The sequence below is a fragment of the Cavia porcellus genome, unplaced genomic scaffold, assembly GCF_034190915.1.
Source record: "Cavia porcellus strain 051 isolate PalLab524CR breed Dunkin Hartley unplaced genomic scaffold, mCavPor4.1 scaffold_8, whole genome shotgun sequence".
Classification (NCBI taxonomy): Eukaryota; Metazoa; Chordata; class Mammalia; order Rodentia; family Caviidae; genus Cavia; species Cavia porcellus.
The window spans coordinates 10775136-10788566 of NW_026947491.1; the positions used below are offsets into that span (position 1 = coordinate 10775136).

The 13431-nt window shown below is 44.0% G+C and overlaps 1 pseudogene; it reads right to left on the reverse strand.

Annotated features, from left to right (window-relative positions):
- Window positions 1-10639, reverse strand: part of LOC100719074 (NBAS subunit of NRZ tethering complex-like) — a 228700-nt pseudogene extending 218061 nt beyond the window's left edge.
- Between the last annotated feature and the right edge of the window lie 2792 nt (window positions 10640-13431).

The following is a 13431-nucleotide window of genomic DNA, read 5'->3' on the forward strand; positions in this document are numbered from 1 at the left end:
AAGTTGAGACTATACTCATAAGCAAAATAAATCAAACTCACATGTATAAATACCGTAAAGTCTCCCTAGAGTAAGAAATGGTAAGAGTACATAAGAGTTTATAGTAATCATTCCCCGTTCATTGCTTTGAAGCCTTATAATGTTTGCATTCATTAGTTGGAATGGTTTTATCCTGGATTGTTTTATTTTATTATATGTGATAATATGAAAACAGCTACTCTGAAGAAAACAAGACTATATAAAACTTATATAAGACTTATAATAGTGCTGATTTAATACCTTACTCTGAAGTCCTACCATACTTTTGTCCTTCTGGTTCTATCATACTGCACCTTATTGGATTTTATTATGTGTGATAGTATAAACAAATTTTCTATGGAAAATGAGAAAATATAGCAGCCATTGTTGGTTCTCTGTTATCTGGTTCTGAATGCCCTGTAATACTTTCATTCTCTTGAATGACTTATACTATTTTGTTATGTTTGATACTATTGTATATGAAGTTATGCTCAACTATTTCAAAGAAAGAGACATTATGGTAGTTACTGTTAATTACGGGTTGTCTTATGGTGAAGAACTGTGTTGCTTACATTGTTCTGTTCTGATCTGCTTTGTTATGTCCTCTTTTGTCTTAATCTCTTTAAAATTAAAAAACAATGAAAGTATTTAAATAAAATGACCACCTGAAAAAGGGTCAATTCCTAGAATATATATACAAGGAAATCAAAATTTGCAACAAGAAAACAGTTCAGTTTTTTTGTTTTTGTTTTTTTTTTTTAACAGTTCAGTTTTAAAACAGGAAACAGATCTAAACCCATGTTTCTCAAAGAAGGCGCACAACTGGCCGACAGGGAGGTGAGGAAATACTTAACATCAGCGGTCACCCGGGAGCCCTCATTCAAAGCCCAGTGAGGACTGGCTTCCCAAAAATGGATAAGAATGACGAACCCCTAAAAGGCACAACACATAAGGAGTGCTGGTGAGAAGGGCCATGCACGCCACTGCAGGGAACACATTCAGCCCAGGCATGTGGAAAACGGTGCAGAGGCCCCTTAGTGCATGCCCTGCAGCCCACCCCGGGGATGTCCCCAGCTGCGCGCTGGACACCTATGTGCCTTCCACACAGCAGCCTCTGCCCCAAATGGCTCCCTCTGGCCTCTTCCTCCTGCTAGCCCTCTGTGACGGTCACTACTACTCCCTCCACATTTTCAGAGCCAACTTCTCTCTTCTGTGTGACCCCCAGGCCATCGACACACCTCTAGGTGCATCTGTCACAGCACATCGCTGTTTCATAACTATCAGGCCTAGAGGACTCTGGACACCCTCAGAAGCAAGGTCTGCCTAGATACCGCCACTCCAGATGGGAAGCAGAGCACGTGTCACAACCCTGACACAGGAGGCTTCTGTCTCTGGAACATCTCTGCCAACAGGGCACAGTAATAGAACAGGCCTGCCGTCCCCAAGACGTCTAATAGAAGTCTCCCCCACACACACACCTAACAAGGGGCTGGGAATTATTCACACTCCATCTGCCTCTGTGCCATATATTCTGTATATAAGCAAAAATACCTGATATAGAAATTTCTGCATTTTGACTATGATTAGGCAAAAAGTATATTTCAAAAAGCACCAGGCATGGTAGTGCATGACTGTGATTGCAGCATCAGACAGCTGAGGCAGGAGGATCGCTGAGTGTTCAAGGTCCACCGGAACTACACACCGAGACCATATCTCAAAAAACAAAACAACGGAAGTATATTTAAAAAGTCCAAGAAGAGGGTCTGGGGATTTAGCTCAGCAGCATAAGCCCCTGTCCAGAAAGTGTGCGGTCCTGAGTTCGAATCCTGTTACAAAAAAAGTCCAAGAAAGGTCCTCTATATTAAATCCAAACAAGATGCTGCAAACACTCAGTTAACATTTTGTTGTTCTGCTGTTTTTGCTTTTGCTTTTCTGAGACAAGGTCTTACTAAGTAGTGTTGGCTGGCCTGGATCTTTTTGTGGCCTGGAACTCTCAGCAATTCTCCTGCCTCGGCCTCCTGAGCACTGGAATTACAGGCCTGTGCCACCACACCCGGCAACAAAGCTTTTTTGTTTTTGCTTTTGTTTTTTCAATAGGAGAAAATGAAAAGAAAATCAGTTCCCTGTCTTTAGACTGTTAAAAAGAAAAATCAAATTCGGAAGTAAACACACAAAATGATAACGAGAGTAAAGACACTGATGTATACATAGATGCTACATAAAAACCAGCAAGAAAAGGGGCTGGGGATTTAGCTCAGTGGCATAAGCACCTGCCTTGCAAGCAGGCAGTCGTGAGTTCGATCCCTGGTACCGATAAAAAGGAAAAAGACCAAAAAAAAAAAACCCAGCAAGAGAACAACTTTGCCCTGTGCTGACTAAACTCCGCAAACACATTTCCACTGTCCCCATTCCCCACCTCATCTCGTATTGACGGGAAGAGTGGATTTAGGAAATAAACTCCTCTGGGGGCCTCATTTTCACGGAGACTTGCGGTTATCAACAGCGCGTCCACCATCCTCAGCCCGTGTCCCCAAGAGCATGCCTTTTCATCAAGAGCTAAGATTTCAGTTACCACCAGAAACAAAGCCTGTATCCCTGGGTTTTCCAGCCACCTACGATGTAGTTCTGGAAAAGAACGAACAGCGTAGCTTTTACAAGATGATCACCAACAGCGCTTTTCAAAAGTCTTCCTAGAGCTGCTAGAGAAGCAAAAACCTCGAAGAAGGAGGAACCGGGTAAGTACTCAGCTTCGGGGCTGAGACGGGGGCTGTGCAGTTCAGCAGCGTCGCACACACTCCCAGGGCCATCTGGCTCCCCCACACACCTACATGGCTGAGAGGGACCTGGGAAGGAAGCTGGCCCACACCACCAAGGCCTGCTGCACCAGTGCCTGGGCAGCTCCCCCACCCTGCGTGGCTTCCACCATTCCTGGTTCCTCCACCTTGTTCTCTTTCACGGTCAAATGTTTATTATTGCTCTAGATAAAACATTCAGGCTCTTTCCTTTTAGTTAAATGAGAAGACACATGCGAAGCACTCCATACCATGCCAGCATACTGTGTCATCCTCACAGTGACTCCCAGAGCACCACTCTGGCTCTATGGACACAGGAACTGCAGGCGTGCATAGGAGACAAAGGCAACAGAGCTGTTCACCAAACACAACCCTCCTCATCGTGTCCTCCCATTTCTGCTGTGGTTTGGAGCTAACATGTCCCCATGCAGGTTCCTGGACCCAGAGACAGGGCTCTCAGACAGTGAGCAGATCACGAAGACCTACGTGTACTGTGGATCAAACCACAGACAGACTCATAACCCCAAGGCAGCCATCAAAGGATGAGCAGAGCTGAGGGAGGAGATCATGGCAGCATGTGCAGCCCCAGGGGCTGAGTCTCACCCCCTAGCCCCGTCTTCCACATTCTCACAGAAGACCACGCCTTCTGCTCACAGTCACAGCACAAGCACCCAGCAGGGTAGCTCATGCTCACAAAAAGCAAGATCAAAAACTACAGAGAAGAAATACAGCAAGCACTAAATAAAAATTTCAAAAATGTACAGTGAAAGATACACTGCTATTATCTCCCTCAGTATCCTCCCGTCGGCTCACACACACTAGTCCTATCATCCTGGTTGCTTTCTGTACCAGCTCCAGAATCCTCCTTCCTGAGGGTCTTTCCAGGTGTGATCAAAAATAGATGAGTGCTGCTGCCAAATGCCATCCAGAGGAAAGGCCGCCTTGTAAAAACACAATGCTGTGTCCTCAGCCACCTCAGTCACCAGATCTGGTGCAGTACAACTCCGGGCTCTCCCCCAAAGTCACAATGACCAGGAAATGGAAACATTTTGGAGTTTGGTGTGGGAGTTGTTTTCTTTTGTTTTTGTCTAAGACAGGGTCTCACTATGCTGCTCAGGATAGCCTTGAGCTCATTTTATAGCCCAAGCTGGTCTCAAACTTGCAACAGTTCTCCTGACTCAGCTCCCAAGTGCTGGACTTATAGCTATGCACCACCATACCTAGCTCCTTTTTTAACATTTTTAATTCTTTCAGGACGTCAAGGCAGCCAGGCAGCCAGAATAGCAAAGCAAAAGACCCTCATGAAAGACGACTCCACAGCTGCGGCAGGAAGTGGCAAAGATAATTCAATAAGTACCTTCAAAGCACAAGGAAGCATTTTCATGGAGATTAATTATAATGTACCTTTTATTGTAAGTATTCACCGTATTTTTATTACATTTCATATTATACTCAATAAATTTTTGCTAAATATATCAAAAAAGTGTCAACCCCAGATGTTTTTATTAGACTGTATCTGACCAACTTTGACTTATAACTAAATAAGAATTCAAAGTAAAAGAATATGGATACTTACAAATATTTTCTCCCCAAACTGGCTTATATATTTTTAAAATAGTTTAAATTTCAAACCCACCCAAAATGCAAAATATTCAAGGAATTAAGAAAAGGCAGTCACAAATTTTAAAACTTTTAATAGTCATAATAATCCTTAATATATATATTTCTTTAATATTTATTCCAATTTAATAAATACTGCAAAGCATTGGAGATATAAAATTTTCTTTTTTGAAATATTTTAGAAACCCTTACCTTGACATTTCCCAATAATAGACGTAAAATCATCTTTTGCAGACCTGAAAAATATACGCAAAATAAAGACAATGGTTTCACACTGGTAACTACCATGAGCCAACAAGGCGCAGCAGCAGCCAGGGGTGATGGTGCAGGCCCACGATCCCAGCCCTCTGGGAGGCTGAGGCTGAAAGAGTGTAAGTTTGAGCTCACCCTGGGAAACCCGGCAAGGTCTGCCTTAAAATTACACAAAAATAAATAAATAAAAGAGGCTGGGGAGCCCCATACAAAGGCCCTGGGTTCAATCCTCAACACCACCAAAAAGAAAAAGCAAAGACCCCAGATTCACAATCTTAAGGAGCACGGGACAGCACTGGGTGCTCTGGGCCAACAGCACCATTACTGTGGCTAATGTAACCATCATCCTCAGCCACCCTAGCCTGACCTGCAGCCTTGGCCGACAGAGCAAAAGCTGTCCCGCTCTTTTCTGTACCTTCCTGAGCATCTGTTTAGCTCTCTTAGTAACTGGCCAAACAGGAACGACTTCTGGAACTCAAAAGAGCCTTATTCACTGAAAAAGTGGAGACTGCAGAGATCTGGGGAAGTAGAAACATGAGGAGCTCCTCAAAAAAGCACTATCCACCAGCCAGTGTCTGACACCACACAAAAGTAAGCGACTTAGCAGTTCAATCATTTGAAAAATTAAAACCAGGTAAAGGTTCTCTCAAAGAAAGCCTTAGAGAGGCTGGGGATTCAGCTCAGTGGCATAAGCACCTGCCTTGCAAGCAGGCAGTCGTGAGTTCAATCCCCATTACCGATAAAAAGGAAAAAGACAAAAAAAAAGAAAGCAAGCCTTCGAGAGCAGCAGCATTAACCATTACCTGATCTCCACACACTGGTCCTGAACAGCAGCCAGCAGCTTCCCGTTGCTTTCCCAGGGAAGAAGAATGGAAAACTCATTATGAATATCTGCACTGTAAAACCCAAGTCAACAGCTACTCATTTGATACCTTCAATACAGAGCAAATTCTTTTTCAAAGTTACAATAACTTTTACACTTTTTAGCTCTAATTGCCCATCTTTTTTTTAAAGGATTGAACATTTCTCCACATGTTATTGCTTGACATTACTATGTTGACATACGGCTGGTTTTATATTTACATGTTTAGTTACCAACATTTCTTACAAAGAGCATCTCTGGAGTTTTTCTCTGAGGCAAGACATGGCAGATGAAACTGTTTTGTTTATCAATCATAGGATGAAAACCATGTTGCCTAAGAAAACTGTCATCTCTCACCCTTGGCTTTCAGTGGTGAAACTGCTATTAGGGGTCGACACAATGGACTCTGCAGAATGGAGTCACATTCCTCTCTGCCTCTTCCTGGTCGGTAATTATCTTTCAACCTTATAATTAGATGCATATAGGCATCTACATTCCAATTTAATAAATTGGAATGTAGGCATCTAGGTACGTAAAAAGCATAAAAATGACTCAATATAGCTTGACTGAACATCTCTAGACAATACTGATCCTATCATCCTATTGTCACTGATCAATACTGATCCTCTAGCCAATACAAGCAACAAAGAATGTATGCAGATAAAAGCTGAGCAGGAAAGTCTTAAGGGGCCCAAAATGAACACCCATAATAAAAACTAACAGCCAATTCAAATAGAAGCACATTATGTGAATTTCACACCACCTTACCTTGCAAGGACCAAATGCCAGCTTATCTGTCTATTCACCAAGCGAACCAGGCCATCAGGGAGTAAAAAAGGAGCAGGGCTGAAACCAACCACAACACATTAGCTTGCTTTAATCTAATCAAGAACGCCACAAACAAGTAAGTAAATATTGTAAATACTGCCATGTGCATACAGGGAGGGATACCTATTTTTTTCCCCCTTAGAATAAAAAATTTGAATATTAGCACACCGAAAATCAAAAGTTACTAATATCTGAAATTTTACCATGGACAGTTCTCTATTTCTAGAAAATACAGTCTTTCTGGGAAAAGGACTACTAGGGCACAGCTCACATCTATAATCCTAGCTACCTGAAAGGCTGAGGCAGGAGGATCACAAGTTCAAGTCCAACTTGGGCAACTTAGCATAACTTTATTTCAAAATAACAATCAAGAAGAATTCAATTTCATTGAATTAGTCATTCAAGGATGACCAATTCAAAGAGAAAGGTTTCTCAAGAGAGAGATAAAGAGTCACCTATGAGGCCTGACCTGTGGGCTTTCAGAGAGGACAAGGTGGCCATCGAGAGCAGCGCAGGTGACATATCCTCTAGTCACCCCCCCTCCACAGTGAGAAAGGCTCCAGGCTCCCCTCCCTTGATTCTCCTCAATCTTCTTCTCCACCTGTAACATCAGATCCCCAAAGCAGGCTGAAAAGGCCCAGAGTACATGCAGGGACAGGGACAGGCACAGGCAGACACAACCATGGCAGGCACAGACACAAGCTGAGGTCCCGTTCACAGAGCTACCCATCCTTGGGGGCTTTTCAGGCTGGGAAAAAGCAATCTGCAGTACCTAGGTCTACAAAGCAATCCCCACATGTCTAATTTTAAGGCTGAAAACCACCACCCTGCCTGAAAAGATACTTACCACTCAAGAATTCAAAAGCACACAAGAATGAAACCCAAAGAAACCTCACCACTGCATGGCCACTGAACACTAAGCAGCAAAGAGCTGATGGAAAAGTAAAGACAAAAATGCTTCTGAAAAGCCAGGGACATCACCGGCCTGCTACATGGGCCCAAGATGAGGTCCCCACTTATCCAGAGCAGCAGGGTCATCATGTAACATTTCTAACCAGGAGGAAGGAGGCAGAAGCTACCAATCCATGGAGAAGACCTCAGCTCACGTCAAAACATTTAAAATCTCTACTTAGGGGGCTGGGGATTTAGCTCAGCGGCATAAGTACTGTCTTGCAAGTGTGTGGTCGTGAGTTCAATCCCTGCTACCAGTAAAAAAGAAAAAGACAAAAAAAATCTCTACTTAGAAATGGGCTCAGATGAGTATCATTACGCTCCACTTGAGAAACCCATCACAACCTGGGGTTCATTCACGAGAACGTAATTATAAATTATAAATAACATCTGTGTCTGATTTTCAGCGTCTATGAAAAACCACTGTCTCACCTGTACCAGAGGTATTGGCGCAAAAATAATAAATAATCTGTAATAAAAAGAAAAATAAAACCAAATATAAATCATTTGTCCTTTAAGAATCATTTTCAAATTAGTTACACAGAGGAAAAATTTAAATACACTACAGGCTGAGTCATTATGAAACCAAACATTGAGAAGGCAACTCCTAAAATCAGAATAATCTAATGTATACACTCGAATGGTTACGAGGTCACATATTTGTTTACATCATCTCTAAGCTTATGTGTTAGAACTCTGAAGTATTTCCTAACTACAAAAATGTAACAATGGTTAGAGATGTCAAATTTAACCCAAAAAGCTATCATGAAGCCATGGGTGAAAAACCACAGTAATTACTCTTAGAGCTAAATTATTTGTATCAAAATTAAACCAAAATACCAATTTACGCTTTATTGCAAAGACATAAAAAATAATAGCAATACCTAAAATATCTCAGCAACAGAGCATTTGCCTAGCAAGCCTAGTTTCCATCTTAAGAAACACAAGATAATAGTAATGGTGCTTCTTATGATTTGGTTTAGAATACATGTGTGTCTACACACTGAGTCTCAAGCACAATAGATTGTCTTTAGGTTGTAAAATGAAAAAAAAATTCAAACTCAGTTATTTTCTATATTTTCTGTAATGAATTTTTATTATTTGTGTGTATCGTCTAAACGTTCAAACCTTCAAAGCATTTGTGATAATGAAAATTGAGTATGTTAGCTCTTCTAACACCCATAATGGTAAACTCCTGTACTCTGGCTCTAACCTGCTTTAAACATATGTGTGCATGAAAATCCACAGGCATGCATACATGCATCTGCTTATATACGTGTATACAAAATTAAACTGAGACAACACCTACACTACTTTGTTTTGTTATGCTCCACTTGAGAAGTCCAAAGAACACATTTCAAAATCCCTAAACGTTCTAAAACAACACAGTTACGAATGAAATATAAAGAAACAGGTAACTATATCATTTACAAAACAAAAAATAGATTTATCTCTGATTGCTTTTGTGATGATAAATGATGCACCATGTTTACGGTTACCGCGAGGCTACAATTAAAAAACACACATTTGATCATTTTATAACCCTAAGGAACACTTGCTAATACTCAAGAGAATTGAGTAAAGGGTTCCACTCATAGGTCAAAATAGAAACGAGTTTAATGAGGACTCAGTACCAAGACTGAGCATGGCCCACATCAGGACAAAGCTCACAAGACCACACTAGAACCGTTTCTACACCAAAACACCAAGTGAAAGGCTGTAAAAGCCCAGGCAAAGCCCAGGCAAAGCCCAGGCTGGCTGCAGCTCATTAAAGTATTTCTTTTTATTTTTTTTATCAGTACCGGGAATCGAAGTCATGACCACGCACTTGCAAGGCAGGCGCTTATGCAGCTGACCTAAATCCTCAGCCCACTCATCAAGGTGTATGCAGGAAAGTGACAGAGACCTCTAAGAAGCTTTACTCACAGGAGGACCAGTTACAAGGGCTCATTAACCCACGACTTGACACAAGTCCATTGAGTATCCTATACCCACACAAACAATGCTACTAACGAAACCCCACTACAAAATTGGTATATTAAATACTTCCATGTTCAGGCCTGATGAATATACACAAGTCTGACTGATACTCTTCACCCTATACCTAAAGTCTCTGCCTTGGAGACAGCTGGGTTTCTAACACCATAACTTCTCCCCTACTGAGCTCCCAGTACCAGTCAGAAGCTCCTTTCCCTTTGCTCCTCCAGCACTGTGAGCATAAGATTATGCTAGATTAGGTGGAAACTTTACTGCAGGTTCTCCCCTCTAGACTGGAGGAACCAGAGCAGCTCAGTTATCTCCGTATCCTCGGTACTTCGTCGAGCATCTGGGACACACAGACATAAGACAGATGGTCAAGATGGATTCATGGCTGGATGGACATATGGATGGACACGTGGATACATGCAGAAATGAACACATGGATGGCTGGACACATGAACGCGCACACGCAACCACTAAATGCTTCTCTGTCACTCTTCTGTTTTTTGTTTTTGTTTTGTCTTTTTCCTTTTTATCGGTACCAGGGATCCAACTCATGACTGCCTGCTTACAAGGCAGGCGCTTATGCCGCTGAGCTAAATCCCCAGCCCCTCAATCCTCTGTTTTTGACACAAGGTCTCACTATATAGCTCAAGCTGGCCCCGAACTATGTAGCCAAGGCAGGCCTTGAACTCGCAGCGATCTTTCTGCCTCAGTCTCCCCAGTGCTGGGAAGACAGGCATACGCCACCACGCCCTGCACGGAATGCTTATTTATTGAAATACACAAGGTATTTGTACGGCCCTTAGAAGGGGGTCCGCGGCGGAAGGGCAACTGCTGGGAGTACTGCAGTCCCGGAACAGTCTCCGGGGGCAACCGGGGCAGCCTGCGCAGGGCAGGGAGTCCAGGTTTCGGGAGGACGAAGACCCCCGAGGAGGCACGAGTGGGGCTGCGTGGCCCCCACACCCGAGTCCCGATCAGCAGAGGCCTCTCGCGGTCCGACCCACGCCCGCGCCGTTGCCAGGGCGACCGCCCGAGCCGCCCCCAGGTTGGCTACGTGGCTCCCGCAAGGGTTCAGCTCACTGAGTGCCTGCGCCCACCGGGTCGCCACCGTTAGGGCCTGCTTCACCTGCACTTCTGTCTCTGGAGGCCACTCGGTGTTGACCAACAAGTCATAGAGAATCGTCTCCTCCTCGCCCTTGTCGCTGCTGGGACCCGAAGCAGGCCCACACTCGGGGGCCGCCATGTTCCCCGGACGCAGCTGAAGAGCCTCGCTACGGCAGCCTGTGCGGGACACGCTTCCCGGGACGCGGCCGCTAGTGTTTTGTGGTCGTGAGAAGGAGTGAGCGAGCAGACCCGGAAGGAAAGGGATGCTCCGACCGCTGACCCTTGTCCTGGTGCACTCCTTGTTAATTGGGGGATACGCTTCAAGTCAGCAAGACCTTCTTATCCAAGTCAGCTGTGTGTGCGGAGTGTGTGTGTGTGTGTGTGTGTGTGTGTTTTACTGGGGGTTGAATCACCCAGAATCTTCGCATTGAGGAGCATTCCCAACCTTTTTTTTTTTTAAAGACCGGATCCCTCTAAGTTGTCTACTGGGCTTCAGCTTGCAATCCTCCTGCCTCAGCTGCACGCCTGGCTGGCGTCACACGCCTGCAGCACCTCATCTGGCTCAGCCCTTTCTTTAAAACTGAAATGGTAAAACCAGGGATTTAGCTCAGTGGCATAAGTACCAGCCTGGCGAGCATGAGTTCAATCCCTGGTACCAAAAAAAAAAAAAAAAAAAAAACAACAACACCGGAAATGGTAGAAGTCCCCTTGCTGAGTTGTATTCCTTGCCTCACAGAGCTTAATAATAATAATAATGATTAGGGCAGAGAAAAGACAGTGAGAGCCTGACATTCACTGGACTTCCTGGAAAAGGCAACACTGGGCTGAACCCACAGGTGGGGTTTGACTCCAGTGTAGGTCTGGGGAGAGCATTTCAAGGAGGAGGTGGCTGTTACCAAAGAGAGCAGAAGCCAGGGAATAGTGTCTCTGGTCTGTATTCCCAACCCTCTCGGAGGCTGAGTCCGGAGGATCGCAAATTCAAGCCCAACTTGGGCAACTTACCGACCTAGCAAGAGCCTATCTCGAATTAAAAATAACGACTGGGCACAATGTGAATCCCTGAGTTCAATCCTCAGCACTAGAAAGAAGAAGAAGAAAGAAAGGAGGAAATTAGCCTGCAAAAAATGAGTGGGCAGTGTTAGGTCTGAGAGAAGGGGGAGGAGAGGAGAAGTCCGTGGGAGGTATGGAGTGGAGTGGATGGCCGTGAAAGTAGTGGTCAGTGGTGGCTTTATTCCGGGAATGCGGGGAGGGAGCCCCCCCGCCGCCGGCCCCGGGGCGCAGCATCTCTGCACCTGGGGCCGGTGGTCTCTCCGGGAACATGGGGAGTGGAGACTGGTGCGCTGGCCGGCTGCTGGAATCTGGCGGTCTCTCTCTCTCTGGCGAACTCTCTCGGACACGTGGTGTGGGGGAATCTAAATAGCCTAAGCTTAGGGCAGCACCCTAAGGCCATTAGAGATGCACAGGTATCTCATTGGCACACAGATTCTTAAGGATGGGGATATAGGGTTACAATCAAGTCCATAGGGGGCGGGGGAGGGGGGGAGGAGTTTAGCTGCAGCCTTTTCTGGTTACAGTGTTCCATCTGGGCCAACAACTCTTTCAGGCAGTTTGACACCATGATTGTGTTGTTCTTTTAAGGGGTCGTAATTCATGTTTGATAAGCCTTTGATGAGAAGAAACACTGAGAAACATCTCCCTTTTCCTCTCCTCCTTACAAACACTAAGGATGCCTCCACTGGACTTAGATGAGATTCTCCTTAGCTTTGCCAATAGCCATCAACACTCCTACCTCAGAATCAGAGGTGACTACTTAACACAAGGCCCAGTCACTTTCCTCCAGAGACAGTGATGCTGCTCCCAGGGCTTTCAGCCGCTGATTCCTTTTAGATGAGCTCAGCCTTTTGGCTTCTATCAGCTCTCAGACCCACCAAGCTGAAAGCCCTCCACAGCCATGCATTTAACCCTTTGTGCTTCTGCTTATCCACACCAAAGAGATTAGTGCAGTCAGGCAGAGTTGCTTCCATTTTAAATCTGCATGATATTTGCATGATAAAATTGGACTGAGTCATTTAAATGTCACATGCTTGAAGTGGCATATTTTGCACTTGATTGGATAGTAATGCCCAAGGTCTTTGTGAACAGTATATATTTTAATCGTAATATTGAGAGCAATTCAGAAACTACTATTTGCTTTAAAAAGCCTGGAGAATCCCAGCCAATTCTTTCATAAATACTGTAAGACTCTGTAATATTTCTTAGCAACCAAAGTAGATATATAAAGTTGGGCACAGTTTTAGGGGAGAAGAAATCCCAGTCTTTCCTTAAAGCTCACTGGTTCTGCTTTGCTACCTAGTCACATGGAGCTTCGGAGCTTTGCCTCTGCTGTCCCCACTCATACATTCCAGGTGACAGCAAACAGGGAGGACTTACCCAAGTACATGCAATCACAAATATAAACATCAGCAGCCAGTGCAAAAGGTGAGCAAATAAATCAGTAAAAGCACACAGAGAGCTGCAATGGGGCTGGTGGCACATGCCTTTAATCTCAGCAGCCTAGGAGGCTCAGGCAGGAGGTTCATAAATTCCAAGGCAGCCAAGTGAATTTAGCAACTTAGCCCAGACCATGTCTCAAAAAATAACAATAAAAATAGAAAAGGGCTGAAGATGTAGCCCTGGATTCAGTCCTCACTACAGTATTAGAAAAAAGCCATATGAACTGGTAAATTCTCAATTATTGATTTGTAAATGAAAATAGTTTGTTTTAAAAAGCGAAGGTAAATGATCTGAAATATAATTGAAACAGCCTTGAAAGAGTTGACAGATAAACAAACAAAGATATGACAAAGGATCCAAAAATATTAAGGACTGGATCTCAGTGTCCGTGCATGAGTGCTTTCTATTAAAACTTTAAAATAAGATACTGGGAAAGGTAAATCTCCAGTATGACAAAGCAAAACAAGGATATGGGAGGGTTAAGTCCACAAACAGTGTGACCATCTTTTTTTTGACTTGGAAAGAGGA